The sequence below is a fragment of the Sciurus vulgaris genome (genome assembly GCF_902686455.1).
Source record: "Sciurus vulgaris genome assembly, chromosome: 9".
Taxonomy (NCBI): Eukaryota; Metazoa; Chordata; class Mammalia; order Rodentia; family Sciuridae; genus Sciurus; species Sciurus vulgaris.
Window position 1 is genome coordinate 14,092,490 of NC_136469.1, and position 23,952 is coordinate 14,116,441.

The 23,952-nt window shown below is 35.0% G+C and overlaps 1 protein-coding gene across 3 annotated transcripts in view; it reads right to left on the reverse strand.

Annotated features, from left to right (window-relative positions):
* The window catches only part of PABPC4L (poly(A) binding protein cytoplasmic 4 like), a 98,015-nt gene that overhangs the window by 58,194 nt on the left and 15,869 nt on the right, over window positions 1–23,952 (reverse strand). For 2 of the 3 annotated variants that reach the window (XR_013766312.1, XR_013766313.1), the window contains 2 exons: window positions 8,950–9,085; window positions 5,418–6,724 (listed from right to left, as the gene is read on the reverse strand). The exons of the other annotated variant lie outside the window; for it this stretch is intronic. The gene's annotated coding sequence lies outside the window, so the exon portion shown is untranslated. Of the gene's footprint in view, window positions 1–5,417; window positions 6,725–8,949; window positions 9,086–23,952 lie in introns of those variants that run through there. 3 annotated transcript variants of the gene reach the window in all.

Genomic DNA, 23,952 nt, shown 5'->3' on the forward strand with positions numbered 1-23,952 from the left:
TATATCTTTAGTTATTTGGAAAATTTTGAGAAGAGTTGATGTGTTGCTTCTTCAAGTGCCTGGTATAATGCTAGTGACACCGTCTGCTCCTAAGCTTTTTTGGAAGTTATTGATAACTGACCCAACCTCCTTTATTACTGATAGGTCTATTGTGATTTTTTAATTTCATCACAATTTTGTTTTGGTAGTTTGTATGTTTCTAGAAAATTGGATCTCTCATCTTGGTTACCTATTTTGATGGCATAGAGATGCTCAGAGGACTTCCTTATATCTTTTATTCTTTATGAAAAATTAGAACAATATTCCCATTTACATTCTGATTTTAATAATTTGTCCTATCTCTTTTTATCTTAATCAATCTAACAAAAAGGTTATCAATATTGTTCATCTTTTTGAAAGACCAATTCTAGATTTTATTTATCTCTGTTCTAATCTTTAGGATTTTATTCTTCTGTTGACTTTGCTTTTTGGTTGTTCTTTACCTAGTTCCACAGGATATAAAGTTTGATTTTTGACTTGAGATTGTTTTTCTTATTTAGTAATAAAAAATCAGTTGTGTAAGTGTACATGTAAATTGCCCCCTTAACAATGCTTTCATTATTTCCTGAAGATTTTTGTATGTTGTGTTTTCCTTTTCATTTGTCTGCTTGTAGCAGAAACCTAGAACCTCCATGTTTCTGTAACAGTTGGTGCTATTTGGTGGGTTCTACAACCTGCTTCTCATGTGCGGTAATGTTCTATAATGGCTCACAGAACTCACATTTACTCACCAGTTTATCATACAGGATATTATAAAATGATACAAGTGAGCATAGGATGAACAACTATGTAAGATGAGGTCCAAAGAATCCCGAGCTCAGGAACTCATATCTCCCTATAGTTGGGGTGCACCACCCTGGCAGCACATGGATACATTCATCAAGGCAGCAGGGCTCTGAACCCCGCGTTGAGATTTTATGGAGACTTTGTCATGTAGGGATGATGGGCTCTTAACTCAATCTGAAGCCTGGTATCCTCCCCAGAGAGTGGCATGGAACTTGAAGTCCTGAGATTCTGATCATCTCAAGTTCTTTCTAATACATGAAGCGATGAAGAGCCACTGATAGAAAAAAAGACATCCCTATCACTCAGGAAATAAGAGGGATTAAGAATCTCTGTGTAAACTGTTCTTGGTAGGCCGATTACTCAAGAGATTACAAGGGCTTTAGAACCCCTGTGTCAGGAACCAGGGTTGGTAGAAGAGTAAATATTAGGAAAAAAAAAAAAAAAAAAAGATGTCTCCATAATTCCATTACAAATCTTCTTAGAAACCCTGTGCCAAAAACCAAGTGTAGAAATGAAGTACAAATTCTTATTGTATCATACTGTGCCAAAAAAAATCACTGCATCTAAATTTACTCATAAGTTTTGGTTTCTAAACAAATATATTGCTAGGCATAATTCTTTGTGTCTCCATCCGTTATAGTTTGAAATGATGTATCACAAATAAAACAGCTGAAAGAAAAAGATTTAAGCACTATAACTAATTCTGAATCAATCCAATTTCATAAGTAAGTTAAAAATACACAGTAATTTGCTAAAGGGTTAGGGAAACTCCAAAAGTTTTTAATATTAGATCATTATAATTAAATTTAAAAACTTGTTTAAAAGTCTGTTTAGTTGCTTTTATGAAATTTCACAAACATAGCTAAATTTCTGTTCTTTACCCTTTTGTATTTTCTAAAACTAGACAAATAGGAGGGTTTGGGCTTCTAAGATCTCTAGTTTTATTATGTATACATTTCACCTGCATATTTTATTCATGACAACTGAAACGTTTCAAAAGAAATATGCAAAATAGGTCTTCTGATAACAATTGATTATATTTGAAAAGATCATATGCCTTAATCCCTAAAGTAACCTCTCAGTCAAAGGCTGATCTAGTACAAGATTTGAATGTCATGTCACATCAGGATTCAACACTTATTTTAAAAACATGCTACGTTACCTTTTTCTTTGCAGTATTCAAGATCACTATAAAATTCCCCTGAAAATATTCATAAAATTCTCTGATCATCAAAATTACTTCACAGGTTAGCAAAAACTTTGCAAAAGAAAGAATTTAGTAGTCTTGCGTAATTGTGGTAGGCATTATCCCTGTATTCTCCAATTGTTAGCACATAAAATATAACTTCTACTTACATTTTTCATGGGTACCCTTAGCTAATAAATATTATCTGTGTATTTATTGCCATCAATATAATTGATTACAAATTACACTTTAAAAGATGCAAATTTACTTTTTATATATGTGTATCCATGTCACAATTCATCACATTCATAATTAAATTGTCATCCAACTGAGACAGGAACACAGAAAAATGAAACAGTCTAATGAGCTTGCTCTAAGCCATTGCCCACTGGCTTAAAAAGCAGTGAAGTCTTGTTTACTTGAAAGAAATACTTCTTCATACCCACTAAAAACTATGGATTTACAGTTATAATTATTTTTCTCATCGACTTCTCTATTATACTAAGGACCCTGCTGTGATTCAGGATCTGCTTTTAGATTCACTTTCATCAGACAGTTTTCAAAATATATTTGCATATCTCAATTCAATTATGTTAAAATTATTTTTAATCTAAATTGCATCTTTTAGTTTTTTTCCCTCTTCTAATCTGAATCATTCTGCGCTTGTTTGTGTAAAAATTCATGCTGACTCTTTTCATTTTTTTCATATTTATAATTTGAGAACCAACTTTGATCCATCTAATTAAAACTTCTGTGAAGAACAAAACATAAAATGCCTGATAGGAGGCAGTCTGAAGTTATTTGAAATGATTTTAACATCAATGCTTTAACTTTCCATAGTACCCTTGAGTGCTTGCAGAACCAAGTAAACAAATTGCTTGCTCTTTGCACAGTATAATTAGTATTTAGTTATAGTGCACTCTTGTGCCTTGACAAGCTCATCTGACAGTCAGTCACTTTAAATTGTTAGAAAATAATTCCAAAGATAGACTGTCTATAAAAAAATATTATTTGAATGGAACAAAGGGTTTCCAAAAAGAAAGGAAACAGGATGAAAGTGATCATAGACTTTACTTCTGTTTAGGGGGAAAGACGTGGAATTAAAATTTGAGGAGAAAAGTAGGCTAACATGAGCAATGAAAAAAGGAAAAGAGATAAGTCCCAGAAGGATACTGCCAGGAATGAAAATAGAGACATTTTTAAAAGCAAATCCAGAGCTATCGCTGAGTTTTTCTGTCTATATACAGCTTATTTCTCTCTGTGAGGTTCTGCAGTATTGCTGAGTGAGTAAGCCAAATGCAAATGAGGCTATTGAAGCATAAAAGGAGCCCTAAGAGGTGGGAAAATGTTATGCTAATAATCCCAGAGTTCTCTGAAGGTCATGGGAAAAAGTGTGAGGGTCATGGGAAAAAAATACGGGAGGACCAAGTAGTTTTACTTTTGGTCTCTGAGACTTGCTAGAAAATACACTAGCATTTAGAAAAAAAGATTTCTAGTACTTCTTGAAACGTCTATTTACATAAAAGAGTAACATTTTTCCACAATAGCATTTCACAGACAGTATAATTCTTTAGGCCTATAATAAATATCTATTATACCCATTATATGAAATGGGCATATCCTTGCTATTAGTTGAAAAGATGTGATCTTGGGAATTTAAATTGCTGATTGAAGAAATTATCTAAAAAGTTGTTCCCTGCAACAACAGCCATATCCCTTTGTATTGAACATGGTAGTGAATGCATGATAATATTTAGACAGCAATCAAGGGCTAGTTGATATCTCAACTTTCATGAGATGTGGTGATAGAGTTGTGGATTTGTTTTGTATTAAGAAAATATTTTAAACAATATTACTCTATGTAAATTTATGATTACACAAATGGTATGCCTTTATGCCATGTACAAACAGAGAAACAACATGTAAAATAAAAAAAAAAAGAAAATATTTTAATTTGGATATTAACATTAGTGACAAGTACATGCATGTTTCATCAGTTAAGTTATATCAGTCAAAATGAGGATAGCTTTATTTGGGGTCAATCTAAACTTCATTTATATTTTTATAACATTAATACAACTATAAAAATCACTAAATGATCATATTAATTAAATATAAATTACTAGAGAAAAAGATTTTGTGTAATCTTTTGAAATCCCTGATCACTAACATGGATCCATGGCATAGGTGACATAATGAGGACAAATGGATTTAAATTCCACTTAAAAGATTCTCAAGTTTAAAGTTCAAAATATTACATAAAATGAAAAAAATTAATATAATTAAATATTAATTTTAAATGCCATAAATGATTTTAAAAGTGTGAAAAAATTTTCTTGTCTACAAGAAACTTTTTGTGAAAGAAAAAGTGAAAGCCAGGAACATAATCAAATCAGTGAAGTTCACATTATTTTCATCTTGATAAAGAATACAAGGGAGGCATTATCATTACAAAAAAATGCACTTTCATCCCTCAGAAAAGCGCTTGTCATTTTAACTGCACTGTTTATTGCATTTGTATTTGAATTACAAATTCCAGCTTGTAACTGTTAGAAGGCAGTAACTTCTAATTCCACATTTTTAATTTCATGCTAGCAAAATCTAAAACTCTGTTCCAACGATTTTGTGACTAAAATTAATAAAATTAATGAAACATTAATACTTTGAAAAAACAGATGAAAAATATTCTTGCTTGGGTCTTATTCTCAGTTTGAATTTAAACCCAAACAATGTTCCTCAACAAATGTAACATGATATTTAAACTTTTAATTCCAAGAATTACTTTTGATCACATCCATTACTCGAGGATTAACAATGTAGCTGACACTAGAGATGGAAGAATGAAAATTGAGAAATTAATCTAGGCATCTATGGTCATGTAGATAATCGAGTAATATTTATGCTTTATAAAAGGCACACATTAACTACATATATTAATTAAAATAGATATAGGAAAGTTAAATTTACTCTGGATATACCATTCTATCAGGATCCTACAAAAAATTATACCGGTGACGGTGACTACCATTGTGCATAAAAGGGAGGTTGAGAAATTATACCCTCCTTTGGTCAGCTCTCAGAAATCATGAGGAGTGGTGTGTGCATGTGTGCACGTGTGTGTCCTAGAACTAGGTATTAAGATTAGAGTTTGAGTGTCAATAATTTTTGGAGTTCAGATGTCAATTGTGAGAAAACAATAGGAAAGAAAAAAATAATCACAAAGGTTATATTATAGTCATCTAGCATGATAGATAATTGAGATTTCCTCCCTTGAGGAAACCCTGGAAAAAAGGTTAATACACACACACACATACACATGTATGCATATATAATAAAATATGATTATATATATATAAAATCATATATAATATATTATACATAAATAGACACACACACACACACACACACACACACACACACACAGGCACATCTCACAATTAACTCATTTGAGAGCAAAGAACCTGGCATATTTATCCATAAAATCCCAAACTCATTAGTGGAGGACTGTTCCCAGATTGTTGTGAATTCTTTAGTCATTTTGGTCCTCAGAGTGCACAGAGATCAGTCTTCTTGATTTCCAGAAAAATAGGCCTCAGGTACAGACATGCAGAGACTGGCACTTGGAAATTCTCCCTGATATACTATTTGAATTATCTGGGCAAGGCTTTGGGATACATGCTCCTGTCTTTTTCTTACATTGTTTCCCCTAGGACTTAACAATAGATTCACAGTCCACTTGATGTCACTAATTCTTACATGTTGGTCTTAAAGCTTTTAAAACAAAAACTAAACCAATAAATTAGTAGCACCAACTTCAGTGCCTACGTTTGCGGTGGGTCTTGAGTTTGGCTATGGCTGACAGTTTTTATATCCCTCTTGTGCCTCTTGGCCTAGACTTCCATTAATTTGTCTCAGCAATTCGGCTACCCTTGAGGACTTGCCCAGTGAGAAATACTGTACTTGCATATCTGAAGATTCTTATCTTTTGGTAATCAGTTGCCTTTGTCAGATTGTGTAGACTGGAATTACCAGTTATTTATTTACCTACCTTGAGGGTGCCAGAGATGGAACTGAGGACCTCATGCATACTAGGCAATTGTTCTACCACTGAGCTATATTCCAAGTACTGCATTTAAAATTTTGACTCAGTGGAAGCAATAAGATGTACCTCAAGAAATTTCTTTAGCTCCAGACATACCTACCTTTACCTCCAGTACACAGCAGTGACCTTACCATCTCATGACAGTGTGGCCAGTTGTTCCTACCAGGATACTAACATTTCTTTCGCTTATTGTTTTACTTGTTTTACTGGAATGAGGAGCCCAAAATAAGTAAGTTGAGTTAAAAATTTTACGTTGAATGGGATTCTTAGTATGTTCCTGCATAAAGGGACCTCTAGTCCAAAGTCAAATCATACTACAAAAGCAAGATTTACTTAACTGCATCACAGGGATCAATAGTGAGAAGTTACTCAGCCATAGCATTCTGCTTATCAGAAATATTATTAGTATTCACTCCATTTTTTTATCAGAAGTATTATAGGTATTGGTGCCAAAGAATTCCACTGACCTTGTGTTCATTATTGCACCACCGTACTCTTGTTCCAAAGCACTGAGCCTGGTTCTGATATAATAAATAATTGATTTGTTTCCCATTGAATAGAATTGCTGCTTGTGGTACTACAGACCCAGAGGGATAATACATACTTGCACCCTGTGAAAGCAAAAGTTGTCCTAGATAAAGTTAAAGTGGCAAGACAGGAGAGAGAACTCAGCTCCACATTGAGTTATTCTGAATTTGCAGTTGCTTTTCTTTGTGATCATGCTATTGAGTTTGCTAAATGTTTCCGTTGAGCTTGGGCTTCTATCCCCCCCTGGAGACTGGGAAATAGGGGTAAGCATCCTTTGATGTTTATATTTCAAATGAATTATTCCAGGTCTTTCTTCACAAAGACCTTCCCTTGGAAATAAATCTGACAGGTGTCTGGGAGAAGATTTACATGCATTTCAAAGAAGCAGAAAAATAATCTATGATTGAAAGTCTCCTAAAGCAGTTACTCCAAGAAAAGGCAGACCAGGTACCTCTAACCAGGAAGAACAAGTCTAAAGTGTAGTCAAGCTGAAGGAAGAATTAAAACTTTCTTGCTCATTCAGAATTATCAATCCAGAAGAGATGAACTATGTATCATCCAAGGATTTAATGTAGTTTTCTTTTTCTGGTAACACCTTCTTTTACTATTTTTTACAATGCAAGTTTGCTGGCAATATTTTTTCTTTTGTCAGAAGTAATATTCATTTCACTTTTTTAAAATGTTACTTTAATTGGGTATATTCATTCAGTTATTAAAAAGAAAGTTCTTTTGTTCTTTTGAAGTTATTTTGCCTCCTACCTGGGTGCTTTTGAGATTTTTTTTTTCTCTTTGTACTTCAATTTGAGCAGTCTTACCCTCAACTTGTTTCTTTCTTTCTTTCTTTCTTTCTTTCTCCCTCCTCCCTCCTCTCTTCTTCTCTCCCTCCTTTCTTCTTTCCTTCCTTTCTCTTCTCCTCTCTCTTTTTTTATGTTCTTCTGTTTTATAGATTTTTAAATATGTTTTCATTTCTCCTGGGCATATGCCCATACATCATAGTATCATAGTACGACTGTGTTTTCATGTGGTTTTTTTTTTTTTTTAATCTCAACCCCCTTTCCACCGTGGCTATTCCATCCACATTAAATGAGAATGTTACTATCTCCACATCCTTGTCAAGAGTTGCTATTAGCTTTCCTTTTATAATAGCTATTACAGTGGATGTGATTTTGCCACTATAGTTTGTTTTGATTGCTAAAGATTAATGCATAACATGAATGACTCATATTTAGTCTACAGTTACCTCAAACCTTTAATATTATTAGTTCATTGAAACGAAATTTCTTTTTTCCTTTTACAGTATGTTTTTGACCTATATGAATAACTCAGTTTGAAAAATTTAAATACTATCATTTTATAATTGTTTCATCAGCATTAGTTTGCTGAAACTTTTTACAGCTAATTTTCAAAATTAATTTGATCACTGAATATATTCATAATGTCATTAAGTCTCCATTAACCTAAGAACTTGTTCAATGTACAACATCTACCCTTGGGAAAATGGTTGATGTAAATGTGTTACAGAAAACCTTTGCATGACTTCATTCCATACTGTTCTTGAACCATTTTTAATTTCACCCAAAAATTATAAAACAGTGTCACCAGCATCCAATAATGTGCATAAAAACATCATGATACGTGTTTAGGTATTTTTTTCTTGTTGATATTATTCCTCTGCTTTATAAATGTAGTAAATGCATCAAACATTTTTAAATGGTAATTGGAATATATTGAATACTGTCCCTTCAAAATTCATGTCTGGAACCTCATTTGGAATTAAGCTCATTGCAGATGTGACTAAGATGGAGTCATGCTAGATTAGGGTGGGCCCTAAATTCAGTGATTGACTTCCCTAGAAGTGTAGAAGAGGACATACACATAGACATGCGGAGTGGAGATGGCCACCGGCAGGCAGAGGTAGACACTGGAATGATATGCCTGCAGGCCAAGAGAGACCAGGCACTGCTGGGGTTACCTGAAGCTAGGAAGACACAGTGAATGATTAGTCCCTACTGCCTCCAGAGGAAGCACAGCCCTACAGACAGCTTGGCTTTACATTTTAGGCCTCCATAACTCTGACAGTGTGCACTCTTAATGCTTTAAGCAACCATATTTGCAGGATTTTGCTACAGCATCTGTAGGAATCTGATAGAGCAATATTTTTTAATGTGCCTTTTAATATCTTCAATCTTTTTAGAATTAATGTAAATGAGAAAATCTACAGAATCCAAGGCAAAATATTGTCGTTGTTATAAGAGGGTTTGCTCATTGTGATGTTACACCTACATTTATTCACAAAATGGTTATTCACCTGCCTATATTTAGGCTTTGATGTTTTAGAGCAAAAGTATTATCAAAGAAAGTAGTGCTTTCACAAAAGAAATTGATAATTCCATCAAAATCAAAGGTTGTAATTTTCACCTCTCCATCCAGAGTCCCTCACATCACTGCACAAACAAGGAGAAAGAAAAAGAGTTATTTAATATACTGGAAAAGTTTTGTATTAGTCTTGATAATCGAAAGTTACTATGCGACATATGAATATTGTTACACTACAGGGGCAGAAGCTAGGATGTCTGGACGACGAGGTATTTTATCTGACATTTAGTTTGCTATTTGTAGTGTAGCTTCACAAGTGGTTCAAAGATTTCCTAAGGAGGAAAGAAGAGTAAAGCTGTTTGCTGTTTTATATTTAAGCTAATTCAAGATCTTGAATACAAGTTAAAGTAGATGGTTCACACAACAGCTTTGGAGCATTAAGAAAATACATGCAGGAATTAAAACTATAATGAAATATGATTGTTATTTTCCTGGTTGAGGTTTTTAATAGCATGTAACATTTTTCAGGAAATAGCTAAAAAGGTTACCTTTGTTATTGGGAGATGTACTAGGTAAGTGCCACACAAACATTATTATACAGAGATACAGTAAAAAAAGACAGGAATGAAGGTGGATGTAAGAGAAGCAACGATCCCTACTTTTTCTCACATAATGAGGTCTCTTTTAAGTAATTTGTATTACACTTTGTTTTGCATTTTTGCGTATAACGTTTTCAGCATCAGATATAAATAAAGTACCAATTTCAACATGAAACTTGTTCTTTTCACATTCTGCTTAGTGTTTTAATATACTGAGTCATCACTCTTCACACTTGGAGGGAAAGGGCTGGCCTTGATCTTCAAACATTCTTTATAAATATGCTTTGTAGACAGTGTCCTCAATAGCACAGACCAAGAATATTGTCCATGCAAACTTTCATTAAGACTGCAGAAAAAATTGGCAATTAGTACAAGAGATAAAATATGAATCATGATTTTTGAACTCAACTAGCATTCAAATGTTATGTTTATGTTCCATTAAATTAATTATGTGATGATATCAATTTAATGTAAATATAAATCACCTTAACTGAAGGCCACATAGTTTTAGAAACCTCCTCATTGTTTCCTAGCTTACTTGAATATATATTTCTTTTTTTTTTATTGTAAACAAATGGGATACATGTTGTTTCTCTGTTTGTACATGGTGTAAAGGCATACCATTTGCATAATCATACGTTTACATAGGGTAATGATGTTTGATTCATTCTGTTATTCTTTCACTTCCCCCCACCTCTCCCACCCCTCTTTTCCCTCTATAGAGTCCTTCCTTCCTCCATTCTTGCCGTCCTCCTTAACCCTAACACTAACCCTAACACTAACCCCTCCCTCCCCCATTATGTGTCATCATCCACTTATTAGCGATATCATTCGTCCTTTGGTTTTTTGAGATTGGCTTATCTCACTTAGCATGATATTCTCCAATTTCATCCATTTGCCTGCAAATGCCATAATTTTATCATTCATCATGGCTGAGTAATATTCCATTGTATATATATACCACAGTTTCTTTATCCATTCATCAACTGAAGGGCATCTAGGTTGGTTCCAAAATCTGGCTATGGTGAATTGAGCAGCTATGAACATTGATGTGGCTGTATCTCTGTAGTATGCCGATTTTAAGTCCTTTGGGTATAGGCCAAGGAGTGGGATAGCTGGGTCAAATGGTGGTTCCATTCCAAGCTTTCTGAGGAATCTCCACACTGCTTTCCAGAGTGGCTGCACTAATTTGCACCCCCACCAGCAATGTATGAGTGTACCTTTCTCCCCACATCCTCGCCAACGCCTGTTGTTGCTCGTATTCTTGAATAATCGCCATTCTAATTGGAGTGAGATGAAATCTTAGAGTGGTTTTGATTTGCATTTCTCTTATTACTAGAGATGTTGAACATTTTTCCATAAGTTTGTTGATTGCTTGTAGATCTTCTTCTGTGAAGTGTCTATTCATTTCCTTAGCCCATTTGTCGATTGGATTATTTGTATTCTTGGTGTAGAGGTTTTTGAGTTCTTTATAGATTCTGGAAATTAGTGCTCTATCTGAAGTATGATTGGCAAAGATTTTCTCCCACTCTGTAGGCTCTTTCTTCGCATTGCTGATAGTTTCCTTTGCTGAGAGAAAGCTTTTTAGTTTGAATCTATCCCAGTTATTGATTCTTGCTTTTATTTCTTATGCTATGGGAGTCCTGTTGAGGAAGTCTGATCCTAAGGCAACATGTTGAAGATCTGGACCTACTTTTTCTTCTATAAGATGCAGGGTCTCTGGTCTGATTCCAAGGTCCTAGATCCATTTTGAGTTTAGTTTCATGCACGGTGAGAGATATGGGTTTAGTTTCATTCTGTTGCATATGCATTTCCAATTCTCCCAGCACCATTTGTTGAAGAGGCTATCTTTTCTTCATTGTATATTTTTGGCCCCTTTGTCTAGTATGAAAAAATTGTATTTATTTGGGTTTTTGTCCATGTCCTCTATTCTGTACCATTGATTTACCTTTCTATTTTGGTACCAATACCATGCCGTTTTTGTTACTATTGCTTTGTAGTAGAGTTGAAGATCTGGTATTGCGATACCCCCTGCTTCACTCTTTCTGCTAAGGATTGCTATAGCTATTCTGGGTTTCTTATTCTTCCAGATGAATTTCATAATTGCTTGCTCTATTTCTGTAAGGTACGTCATTGGGATTTTAATTGGAATTGCATTGAATCTGTATAGCACTTTAGGTAGTATGGCCATTTTGACAATATTAATTCTGCCTATCCAAGAACATGGGAGATCTTTCCATCTTCTAAGGTTTTCTTTAATTTCTTCCTTTAGTGTTCTGTAGTTCTCATTTTAGAGGTCTTTCACCTCTTTTATGAGACTAATTCCCAAGTATTTTATTTTTTTTCGAGGCTATTGTGAATGGGATAGTTTTCCTAATTATTCTTTCCAAAGATTCATCACTTATGTATAAAAATGCATTAGATTTATGTGCATTGATCTTAAATGCCGCTACTTTACTGAATTCACTTATGAGTTCTAAAAGTTTTCTGGTGGAATTTCCTGGTTCCTCTAAGTATATAACCATATCATCAGCAAATAGGGATAGTTTGAGTTCTTCTTTTCCTATTTGCATCCCTTCAATTTCCTTGGTCTGTCTCATTGCTCTGGCTAGAGTTTTTTGGACGATGTTGAATAGAAGTGGTGAAAGAGGGCATCCCTGCCTTGTTCCAGTTTTTAGGGGGAACGCTTTCAGTTTTTCACCATTTAGAATGATATTAGCCATGGGCTTAGCGTAGATGGCCTTTACAATGTTAAGGAATGTTCCCACTATCCCTATTTTTTCTAGTGTTTTGAGCATGAAGGGGTGCTGTATTTTATCAAATGCTTTTTCTGCATCTATTGAAATAATCATGTGATTCTTGACTTTAAGTCTATTGATATGTTGAATTACATTTATTGATTTACAGATGTTGAACCCACCTTGCATCCCCGGGATGAAACCCACTTGATCATGGTGCACTATCTTTTTAATATATTTTTGTATGCGATTTGCTAAAATTTTGTTGAAAATTTTTGCGTCGATGTTCATTAAGGATATTGGTCTGAAATTTTCTTTCCTTGATGAGTCTCTGTCTGGTTTAGGTATCAGTGTGATATTGGCTTCATAGAATGAGTTTGGGAGGGTTCCCTCCTCTTCTATTTTATGGAATACTTTGAGAAGTATTGGAATGAGCTCTTTTGTAAAGGTTTTGTAGAACTCGGCTGAGAACCCATCTGGTCCCGGACTTTTCTTTGTTGGTAGGCTTTTGATGACCTCTTCTACTTCATTACTTGAAATTGATCTATTTAAATTTTGTATGTCCTCCTCGTTCAATTTAGGCAATTCATATGTCTCTAGAAACCTATTGATGTCTTCGAAATTTTCTATTTTGTTGGAGTATAGATTTTCAAAATAGCTTCTAATTATATTTTGTATTTCAATCCTGTCTGTTGTGATATTTCCTTGTTCATTCCAAATTTTAGTGATTTGGGTTTTCTCTCATCTTTTCTTTGTTAGTGTGGCTAAAGGTTGATCAATTTTGTTTATTTTTTCGAAGAACCAACTATTTATTTTGTCAAGTTTTTGTATTGTTTCTTTTGTTTCAATTTCGTTGATTTCAGCTCAGAGTTTAACTATTTCCTGTCTTCTACTACTTTTGGTGCTGGTCTGTTCTTCTTTTTCTAAGGCTTTGAGCTGTAGTGTTAGGTTTTTTATTTGTTGAGTTTTACTTCTTTTATTAAATGCGCTCCATGAAATAAATTTTCCTCTAAGTACTGCTTTCATAGTGTCTCAAGATTTTGATATGATGTTTCTTTGTTCTCATTTACCTCTAAGAATTTTTTAATTTCCTTCCTAATATCTTCTGTTATCCATTCATCATATAATAGCATATTGTTTAGTCTCCAGGTGTTGGAGTAGTTTCTGTGTTTTACTCTTTCATTTATTTCTAACTTCAATCCATTATGATCTGATAGAATACAAGGTAGTTTCTCTATCTTCTTGTATTTGCTAACATTTGCTTTGTGGCATAATATATGGTGTATTTTACAGAAGGATCCATGTGCTGCTGAGAAAAAAGTGTATTCGCTCTTGGTTGGATGGTATACTCTATAAATATCTGTTAAGTCTAAATTATTGATTGTGTTATTGAGATCTATGGTTTCTTTGTTCAATTTTTGTCTGGAAGATCTGTCCAGTGGTGAGAGAGGCATGTTAAAATCACCTAGTATTGTTGTGTTGTGGTCTATTTGGTTTCTGAAATTAAGAAGGATTTGTTTGACATACATGGATGAGCCACTGTTTGGGGCATAGATGTTTATGATTGTTATATCTTGCTGATTTATGCTTCCCTTAAGCAGTATGAAATGACCTTCTTTATCCCTTCTGACTAACTTTGGCTTGAAGTCCACATTATCTGAAATGAGGATGGATACTCCAGCTTTTTTGCTGATTCCATGTGCATGGTATGTTTTTCCCCATCCTTTCACCTTTAGACTGTGGGTATCTTTTTCTATGAGGTGAGTCTCTTTCAGGCAACATATTATTGGATCTTTCTTTTTAATCCAATCTGCCAGTCTATGTCTTTTGATTGATGGATTCAGGCCATTAACATTCAGGGTTATTATTGATATATGATTTGTATTCCCGGTCATTTGGTTCATTTTTTAATTTTATTTATTTATTTATTTATTTATTTATTTATTTATTTATTTATATATTTATTTATTTGACACGACTTGGTTCTTCCTTTATTTGACAATTGCTTTAGGATAATTCCTCCCTTTGCTGATTTGCTTCTTTGTTTTTCATCTCTTCCTCATGGAATATTTTGCTTAGAATGTTCTGTAATGCTGGCTTTCTTTTTGTAAATTCTTTTAGCTTTTGTTTATCATGGAAGGATTTTATTTCATCGTCAAATTTGAAGGTAAGTTTTGCTGGGTATAAGATTCTTGGTTGTCATCCATTTTCTTTCAGGGCTTGAAAAATGTTTTTCCAGGCCCTTCTATCTTTTAGGGTCTGGATTGAAAAATCTGCTGATATCCGTATTGGTTTCCCCTGAATGTAATTTGGTTCTTTTCTCTCACAGCCTTTAAAATTCTGTCTTTATTTTGTATGTTAGGTATTTTCATTATAATGTGCCTTGGTGTGGGTCTGTTGTAATTTTGTGTATTTGGAGTCCCATAAGCTTCTTGAACTTGATTTTCCATTTCATTCTTCAGATTTGGGAAATTTTCTGATATTATTTCATTGAATAGATTGTTCATTCCTTTGGTTTGTTTCTCTAAGCCTTCCTCAATCCCAATAATTCTTAAATTTGGCCTTTTCATGGTATCCCCTAGTTCTTGTAGATTCTGTTCATGATTTCTTACCATCTTCTCTGTTTGTTCAACTTTGTTTTCAAGGTTAAATATTTTGTCTTCAATGTCTGAGGTTCTGTCTTCCAGGTGTTCCATCCTATTGGATATGCTTTCTATGGAGTTCTTAATTTGGTTTATTGTTTCCTTCATTTCAAGAATTTCTGTTTGTTTTTTTTTAATATCTCTAACTCTTTATTGAAATGATCTTTTGCTTCCTGTATTTGCTTTTAATTGATTGGTGTGATCATTCAGTGCCTACATTTGCTCTTTCATCTCATCATTCAGTGCCTGCATTTGCTCTTTCTTCTCATCGTTTGCTTCCCTGATCATTTTAATTATGTACATTCTGAACTCCTTTTCTGTCATTTCTTCTGCCATGCTGTCATTGGGTTTTATTGATGTAACATCTAGATTTGTTTGGGGCATTTTCTTCCCTTGTTTTCTCATATTATTCAGGTATCAGTGCACTGCTGAGATATTGCAGATTTCCTCTATTGACTTATAATATCCCTGAAGATTTCTATATATCCCCTCTTAGCCTTCAGTAGGCTGAAGTCTTGGAGGAAGTCAATAGTGTGGTACTCCACAAGGAAGCTGCCTCTCTAGGGGTGGTGGCCTTCAGGTGGGGTATATTCCCTGCTAGTGGGCAGTGGTGCCTCCACTTGTTGACCAATGGTCATCCAAAGGGGAACTTGCTGTGGGCTGAGGCAAGGCCTGATTGGGCCTGTGTCTCTGGTTTTACTGTCCTTGTGGGAAAACCTCACCCGGCAGGGAAGACTCACCCGGTGGGGAGGTCTCGCTGGTCAGTTCCCTCCTAGAGGTTCCCCTCAATCTACAACTACCGCCTGGGCTGGGCTGCCTTCCTCTGCAACATTCCCAGGGGCCCGTACCTGCCTCCTGGGCCTGGGAGCCTCACCCTTTGCAGACGAGTCTCCTTAGCCTGCCTCTCCTCAGAGAATCTGCCTGTAGTCCTGGAACCTTTGCTCCGCCCCTAAGCGTGTCTCTGTGTGGCTCTTCCACCAAGAAGCCTCCTAGGTCCTGGGACCCTGCTGTGCACCTAATCGCCTGGCTATGCGGCCCCTCCTCTGAGCAGCCACCTGGGGCCCTGTATAATCGCTCCTAGTCCCAGCGTCCCGCCGCACACCTCTTCCTCCGGACAGCCGCCCGGTGTTCCGAAGCGGTCACTAGGAGTCCCAGCAACTCACTGTGTGCCTCCTCTTCCCATCAACTGCCTGTATCCCTGGGCAGTCACTCCGAGTCCAAGTGACCCACCCCGTTCCTCTTCCTCCTCCTCTTCCAGGTAGCCCCCCCAGGTGTTCAGGAGCGGTCACTCTGAGTTGCTGTGAGTCCAAGCCACCCGCTGCATGCCTCCTCCGGCAGCCGCCCGAAGCTCTGGTGCGGCCACTCTGAGACCAAGCGACCCACCGTGCTCCTCCTCCGGGCTGCCCCCCAGTGTTCAGGAGCGGTTGCTTTGAGTCCAAAGAACTCACCACTCACCTCCTCCTATGAGCAGCTGCCTGGAGCTCTGATGCAGTCACTCCCAGTCCAAGCAACCCACTGCGCTCCTCCTCCTCCTCCTCCTTCTCCTCCTCCTCCAGGCAGGCCCAGGCATTCAGTAGCAGTCGCTTTGCGTCCAAACAGCTCTTCGCACAGCTCCTCCTCTGGCAACCATGTTTAGCTCTTGTGCAAGTCACTCTGAGTCCAAGCGTCTTACCACACTCCTCCTCCTCCTCCGGGCAGGCCCCCGGTGTTCAGAAGTGGTCGCTCTGAGTCCAAACAGCTCTCCTCGCAGCCCCTCCTCTGGGCAGCCACCAGAGCCCCAGTGGTTGCTCCGAGTCCCAGCGCTGTGCTGAGCGGCCTCCTCTATGATGTTCCCAGTTGTCGGAGTTCACTGCTCCAGTGGGGGAGGGGTGTCTCGCCGGGCAGCTCTACTTCACAAAGTTCCCTGCCCCATATGGGACACCTCCCCAACGGGAGAGACTCACCCGACTGCTTTTAGTTGGTCCCAAGTCTCTCAATATCTCCTCTTTTGAATCCTCTGTCCTGGAGCAACATGAAATGCAGCCACCCTCTAGTCCGCCATCTTGAAAAACCTCTGAATATATATTTCTTTATTTAAAATGTGTCTTTGAAACTTTCTGCATATTACATAGATTTCATAGAAAAAAATATCAGTGCTGCAAGAACTAAAAGAGGATTTGAAAATTTTAGCCAGTTCCCAACAGGGAAAAGGAAGGTAGTGAATTGTGTTTTGTCTTGAAAAAATGAACCAGGTCCCTGAAGTAGCAAAGTTATCTTCCAGGATAAAGGAAAATTGTCTATGTGAATGATTAAAATGATTTGTATATAAAAATATAACAGGAGGAGATCAAGTTACCCCTGTTTACAGATGACATGATTCTCTACTAAGAAAGACACTTAGAACTGAAACAAAATCAGTCAAGTAGCAGGATATGAAATCAACATACCATCATTTGTAAACTTTCTATACACAAATAATGAACGTGCTGACGATAAATCATTAACATTGACCACAGCCCCCCAAAAAATCAAAGAAACAAAACACAAAAACAGAAACAAACAAACAAACAAACAAAAACTAGGAATAAACCTAATCTTGGAGGAGAATGACTTCTACAACAAAAATCACTAATGATTAAAGGAAAAAATTGAGGAAGAGTCTGGAAGATAGTAAAACCTCCCATGTTCATTGCTTGGGAGAATCTCTGTTGTTCAAATAGCCATATTACCATAAGCAATCTACAAATTCAATGCTGTCTTCAATCAAATATCAAAAATATTGGAAGAGCCAGAGAAAACAGAATAACAATACTAAGTATCATTTGGAAGAGCAAAGGATCCAGAATAGCCTGAACAACAAAAAAGCAAAGTTAGAGGCATCACAATATCCAACTTCAAATTATACTACAAAACTATAGTAAAAAGAAAAAAAAAAAAAAGCATGGTACTGGAGTAAAAACATATGTAGAGCAACAATGAAACAGAATAGAGGACCCAGAAAAATCCCATCCATCTATAGTCACCTGGTTCTTGATGAATGTGACAAAAACGTACAGTACAGAGAAGAGAGCTGCTTCAACTCTGGTGCTGGGGAAACGAGATATGGAGATGTTGTGAGCTGAAAATAGAACCCTATTTCTCATCATGGACAAAAGAATAATAATAATAAAAAATAGATCAAGGGTCTTTGTGTAAGACCTGAAAGTTTGAAACTAGAAGTGGAAATACAGGGGAACTACTTCAGGATATCAGCATTGGCAATGGTTTCCCAAAAGAGAACCCACTAACTCAGGAAATGACAGATGCTCATGCCTGCGTGAGGGCAGAGGGAACTCTTAATACACTGTTGGGCACATAAATTAAAACAACCACTGTGCAACACAGCATGAAAGTCCTCAAAAAAACAAAAACCAAACTACAAGATGATACAGCTACACTACTTCTGGGTTTATACCCAAAGGAAATGAGGTTAGCCTACCAAAGATACACCTGCATACTCATTTTTATTATAGTTCTGTTCACAGTAGCCAAGTTATGGATCTGTCTAGCCTCCCATCCACGGGTGAATGGACAAAACAAAATAGGGCATATATATATATACACACAATGTAATATTAGTCAGCCATAAAAAATGAAATTATAATATGGGCATGAAAACTGTAGGTCACTGTGTTAAGTGAAACAAGCTAGACAAAGACTAGCAGGGCATGTTTTAACTCATAGGTGGATGTTAAACACAATAAAAGAAAACTGACATTAGAAGAGGGAGTAGTAGGGAAGGGAGGAGGGCCAGGGTGAGGGGATAGAGCAGCGGGCAAGGAAGGATCAGAGAGTAGACAGGATTAAAGTACAGAATGTGCATATCAGAATGCCACAGTCAAACACACTGATTTGTGATGTTAATATACACTGATGATTATAATAAAATAAATTAAAAGTAGAAAGAAAACTAGAAAAGATGGAAAAGATACAGAAAATATTGATTCTATTATGAACAGTTTCTAATATGAAACTATTGTTTGAATAAAATTCCACGGCATATGCTCTATGGGAGACTGCAATTACCTCTATTTATGCATTATAATTCTTTTTTGTCTTTATTTATATCAAACATATATAGTATTTCTATTATTTAAGTTTGTTGATTTTACAACAAACTTAAATGAAATAAAAAGGCTATTATATAGATAACATAACAATATAAGTAAATTAACATCTTCATTGCTTATTCTCCTCAGGAAATCCCAGTCATTTAATAACCAAAGCTCTGAATTATATATTCAGCCACATTTTCCCACCTTTCACATGAACTTATCACCAACTCAACTGAACTACGTGCTCTTCTTGATACATGTTGCACATCTTTTAAGACAAAACTCCCTAATAAGATGTGGTAAGCTTGCAACTTCTTACTCGTTTGGTTCAAACACACCCCTGTTTAGACATTTGATCTCAGCTAAATACCATTTAGAAACATACTTTCTCACTCAGATTCAATAACTGAAAAAATTATCTCTGTTGATAAAAATGTTGAGATTGTCCACAGTCTTACAATGCTCTTACCAGTATTTTTTCTGAATGGATATGATTCTTCTTGGATTACTCACAAAATGTTAATTCAATCAAGGGAAAAATCACATTATATAAAAACTATCCATAGATATTGTTAAAAAGCAGCATGTGGGATCAAACAAGAGAAAGATTAATTAAGTCTTCAAGTTGATATATATACACAGCAGATAATATATGTAATCAGCTACATTTACTTGACCAACATCTTTGGAATTAATATTATGAGTTATATAAAAATTTACAAAATTGTCTCATATAATTTGTGCTAAATATATGAGATCATGGGTGCCACAAACTGAATTGGCAAGATTAGGGATTAAGAAGACTTGGCTACACGAAGCGCATTTAAATATTTATGATATTTATTTTATTGGACCAAACAATTTCTAACTTTTGTTTAGAATCTTCTTCTTTCAAGCCCTCACAACATATTTCAATGCCAAACACAGAAAAGTCACACTGATTTAGGAGAATAAATGAAAAGATGAATGAATATCAAGAGATGTTTATCAGCATAAAATTGGCTTTATATTACCAAGAGTTGAGTAATTAGGGGTCTCATTTTCTTTGGTCTTCATCTATTGAAAGATTGAAGATGTTTAGGAAAGAAATTTCAAGATTATGAGGGATGTATGTATTAGTACACTTAAGATATGAGTATAAATGTTTTATCCCATTAAATATGTAAACATACATTAGTCTAATAAAAGCATGTACATTGTGTTTCTGTACAAAATAATTCGATCTTGTGGGATTTCTTAAATAGGCTAGAGAAAACAATTGTGCTGTGGATAAAGATAAAACTCTTCAATGCATGTTTTATGATAAAGGAATTATTTTGTTGCAGAATGTATTGTCTTCTTATTCTCACAGACATAAAGTGTGATATCTTGTACCTATCCTAGGACAAGAAAAATACCTTCTCTAAAACTACTCTTAAAAATTTTCCTCTCCATACACTTATCAAGCAAAAAAAAAAACAAAAACCTGTTTTAATACTTCAGCTAAGCTGAAATGCTGTATTCACTTCATTTCTTCCAGAATTCCTCTCACTGGATTTTGTTTTAATGACATTCTTGATATTTGGATAACAAAAATGTATAAGACCCATCACTGTGTTAACCGATACTTTGAAAGGCAAATTTTTTTTCTTAATGTGCAGAACATTTCTTTAAAATACAAGAGGACCTATATTTATTATACAATACTGATATATATGTCTTTGTTTCTATCTCATATTGAGAATTATGTAAATGATAGTCTCTTTCCAGTTTGGGCTGCCATTAACTTCAGAAACAAATTAGGATTTCAACTCTAGAAAATATTTAAGGTCTCACAATAGAAAATATTTATATTACTTTTCCCTGACCTTGATGTAATTTTTTTTTCTTTGTGATGCTGGGGATAAAACTTAGGGCCTCAGGTATGCCTGGCAAGTAAGTACTATACCACTGATCCACATCCCGAGCTCTTAATCAATTTTTTAAAGAACATTTTCTGGGTCACAAAATTGAATATGAAAATAAATAATGAATAAAGGAATTTATAAGTGAGTGAGAGTTTTCTCTCCTGAAGGCTCCACTGTCTTTCCTCTCTGTGTGCTGCTCCTTTCTCAAGGAATTCCTATTTCTGTCACCTTTTTCTGTCTAAATCTCATTCAGTATTCATTCTACATCAGATTCCATGTCCCTCTTGAAGTTGGTAATGATTCTCTAAAGGGGATAAAATCTGCCTTTTGATATCTGATCATAAATTTCTACTGCCTAAGACCATTTATTGTTTTCTTCTAAAATCTGTTATCTCTGATTTAACCTTAAGTTTCCTGATGTATCATTTCTGTTACCTCTTGTGGTTTTTTTTTTTTTTTTTTTTTTTTTTAAAGTTGTTAGCTGAATAACATGGTGTTCCATGGTAAGGGAATCGATTTGGTTAAATAAGCTTGAAAAATACTCCATCCTGAATCCAAATGCCATAGGTTTAAGAGTTTGCACACTTCAATTATTTGTTAAAAAAAAAAGTTGAAAATCCCACAAAGATGACAATACCTAGTCATCCTCAAATGGAAGTCACCAAAACATGAACAAAATGACTTGTCCAATTTTAACCAAACTACAGAGGATGCAACCAAATTATATGATAAACTGGAACAGAGAAAGGTTAGCCCCTAACGAGAGCTGTGATAGAACCCTAAGTTGTTCTTTCCCTGAGTATCTCACAAATTCTCCAAGCCAAGGGTATTTGAACAAATAAAGAGATGAGAACCAGTTTCTGGAAAGTGATGGGGCCAGTAAGTGTGAAGCTACATGTGCTGCAATACATTTAGGTGTTTTTCCAACACCTTCATTCTTGGGGACACGGAGCAGAGAGACTTTGGTACAAAATGGACTAAAAGGAAGGAGGAAAGGAAGGAAGAAAGGGAGAAAGAAAAGGAGGGAAGGAAGGAAGAGGATGTAATTAGATTTTAACAAACACTTGTGTTAGGATAAGTAAACACCAGACATTTTAAATCAATAAAAAGGGAAATAATAGAACTAAGGTAGCATGCCAAGAAATTCACAAACAAGAAGTGGAGCAAATAAGGAAATATGATAATGAAGATATGAAGTTCCCTTTATTTTGAAGTGTGGCTTGGCATTTGTTGATGTCTCTTACCTTCAGCTATTCTGACGTTTCCAGATTTATAATACTTAAGTACTATAGTACTTAAAATTAAAGAAAAAAAAACTTGCAGGAAACATGATTATTAATATGTGAGCAAATAAAAAACATTTTGAAAAATTAAAATTAATGAAACAAGGACCTTTAAAAGAGCCACTAGACACACCTAGTATGTAATAAGATTATAGTTGTAAAAGTAGAAAAAATAAAGCAATAAATAATTTCAACCTGTAATTGTCATTTAAGGATTTAAATAGTACTAAATTCAAACATCTATGGGAAGAAAATGATGTGAAATACTTAAAAAAATAATCTTAATGAATTTCCATATGATCCCTATTTTCCATGAGTCTCTGTTAATTTGATAGTGTTCATATTTCCTTATAATTGAAAAAAAAATCTCAAATTTCCTCTTTTGGATGTTTTTCTACAGTAATTATACAAACAAATTAAAATTATTTTAAACTAGTTTGTAGCTGCAAATGTAATTGTAATTTAGCTTCTTTCCAAAGAAATGAGCATGAAACTCTTAACTGGATCCAAAATGCTTTATAACTCAATTAATTATATGATTCTTAAGCTTCAAAGTCATCTTCTAGATCAATGACTTCTTCTTCCAAATTGTTGATTAACATAGTCCATATTCATTACTGACAAATTAGTCACTCAATTTGATATTTCAAGTTTGCAATGACTTGAAATCATAATTATTTTTAATAGAAACAAAATAATGGCAACATATTTCCAAATGTTATATTTAAATTTATCATTAGCAAGTTTCAACCAACCTAGGAAACTAAAATTTCTCATGATTAGGGATTTTTTGTATCATGTACAGTTTTGTAAAAATCTCTACACTAGATTTAACATTATACAATGCTACCTGTATTGAAACCCTTCTACTCTGCCAATATGGATGATTTTTACATTTTTATGTATGTTAATATATTAGAAAAATTTCTACTATTTGTCATACTTTTCAATCTTTTCTTTTATGAAATAGGAAAAAAACTCAAAACAAGTTTCTTTGGAGCATCAGTTTAGGTCAATGTGTAAAATATAAGTCTACCAAATCATATATCATTCCAGAAATGGCTATGCATTTTACATTAATTTCTATATTTTATGTATTAATAGCCCACTGATTTCATTGTTTGTGGTCTTTTTCAAAGATTCTTGGCAACTCAGTGATGTTGATGAATGTAATGCAATAATTTGCTGAAATACCTGCTGTTTCCTTTTTGGGTTGGCCATAAACCTATGTTACCATTAACACAAGTCAGTGCTTTATCTGTTAGAGAAGCAGTGTAAGCAATGTCTTTAGAAGAGGGAATACCTGTCCCTGTGAACTATTGTATTTGTTTCTTTGCTTGTCTGTTTATTTTTGGTACCAGGAATTGAACCCAGGGACCCTTAACCACTGAGACACATCCCTAGCTCTTTTTATTTTGAGCAGGGTCTTGCTAAGTTGCTCAGGCTCTTAATAAGTTTTTGAGACTGCCTTTGAACTTGCAATCCTCTTGCCTCAGCCTCCCCAGTAGCTGGGCATATAGGTGTATGCCACCATGCCTGAATCCCCTGTGAACTAATTTTAAAGTTTTTGAATATTGATAAACTCTGTGCATTACAGTTTTTCTAAAAGTCATTTTCTAAAAGTCATTTCCTCTGTGATGTTTTTCATTTCTTTTGAAGTTTATATATGGCATCTGCAGTTTTTATATATCTAATTTTCTTTTACTTTCTCACTAATTCATCTAAAAATGATCTTTGTTCAATGAAAGGAATAAATGATTTCATTTAAATCTCC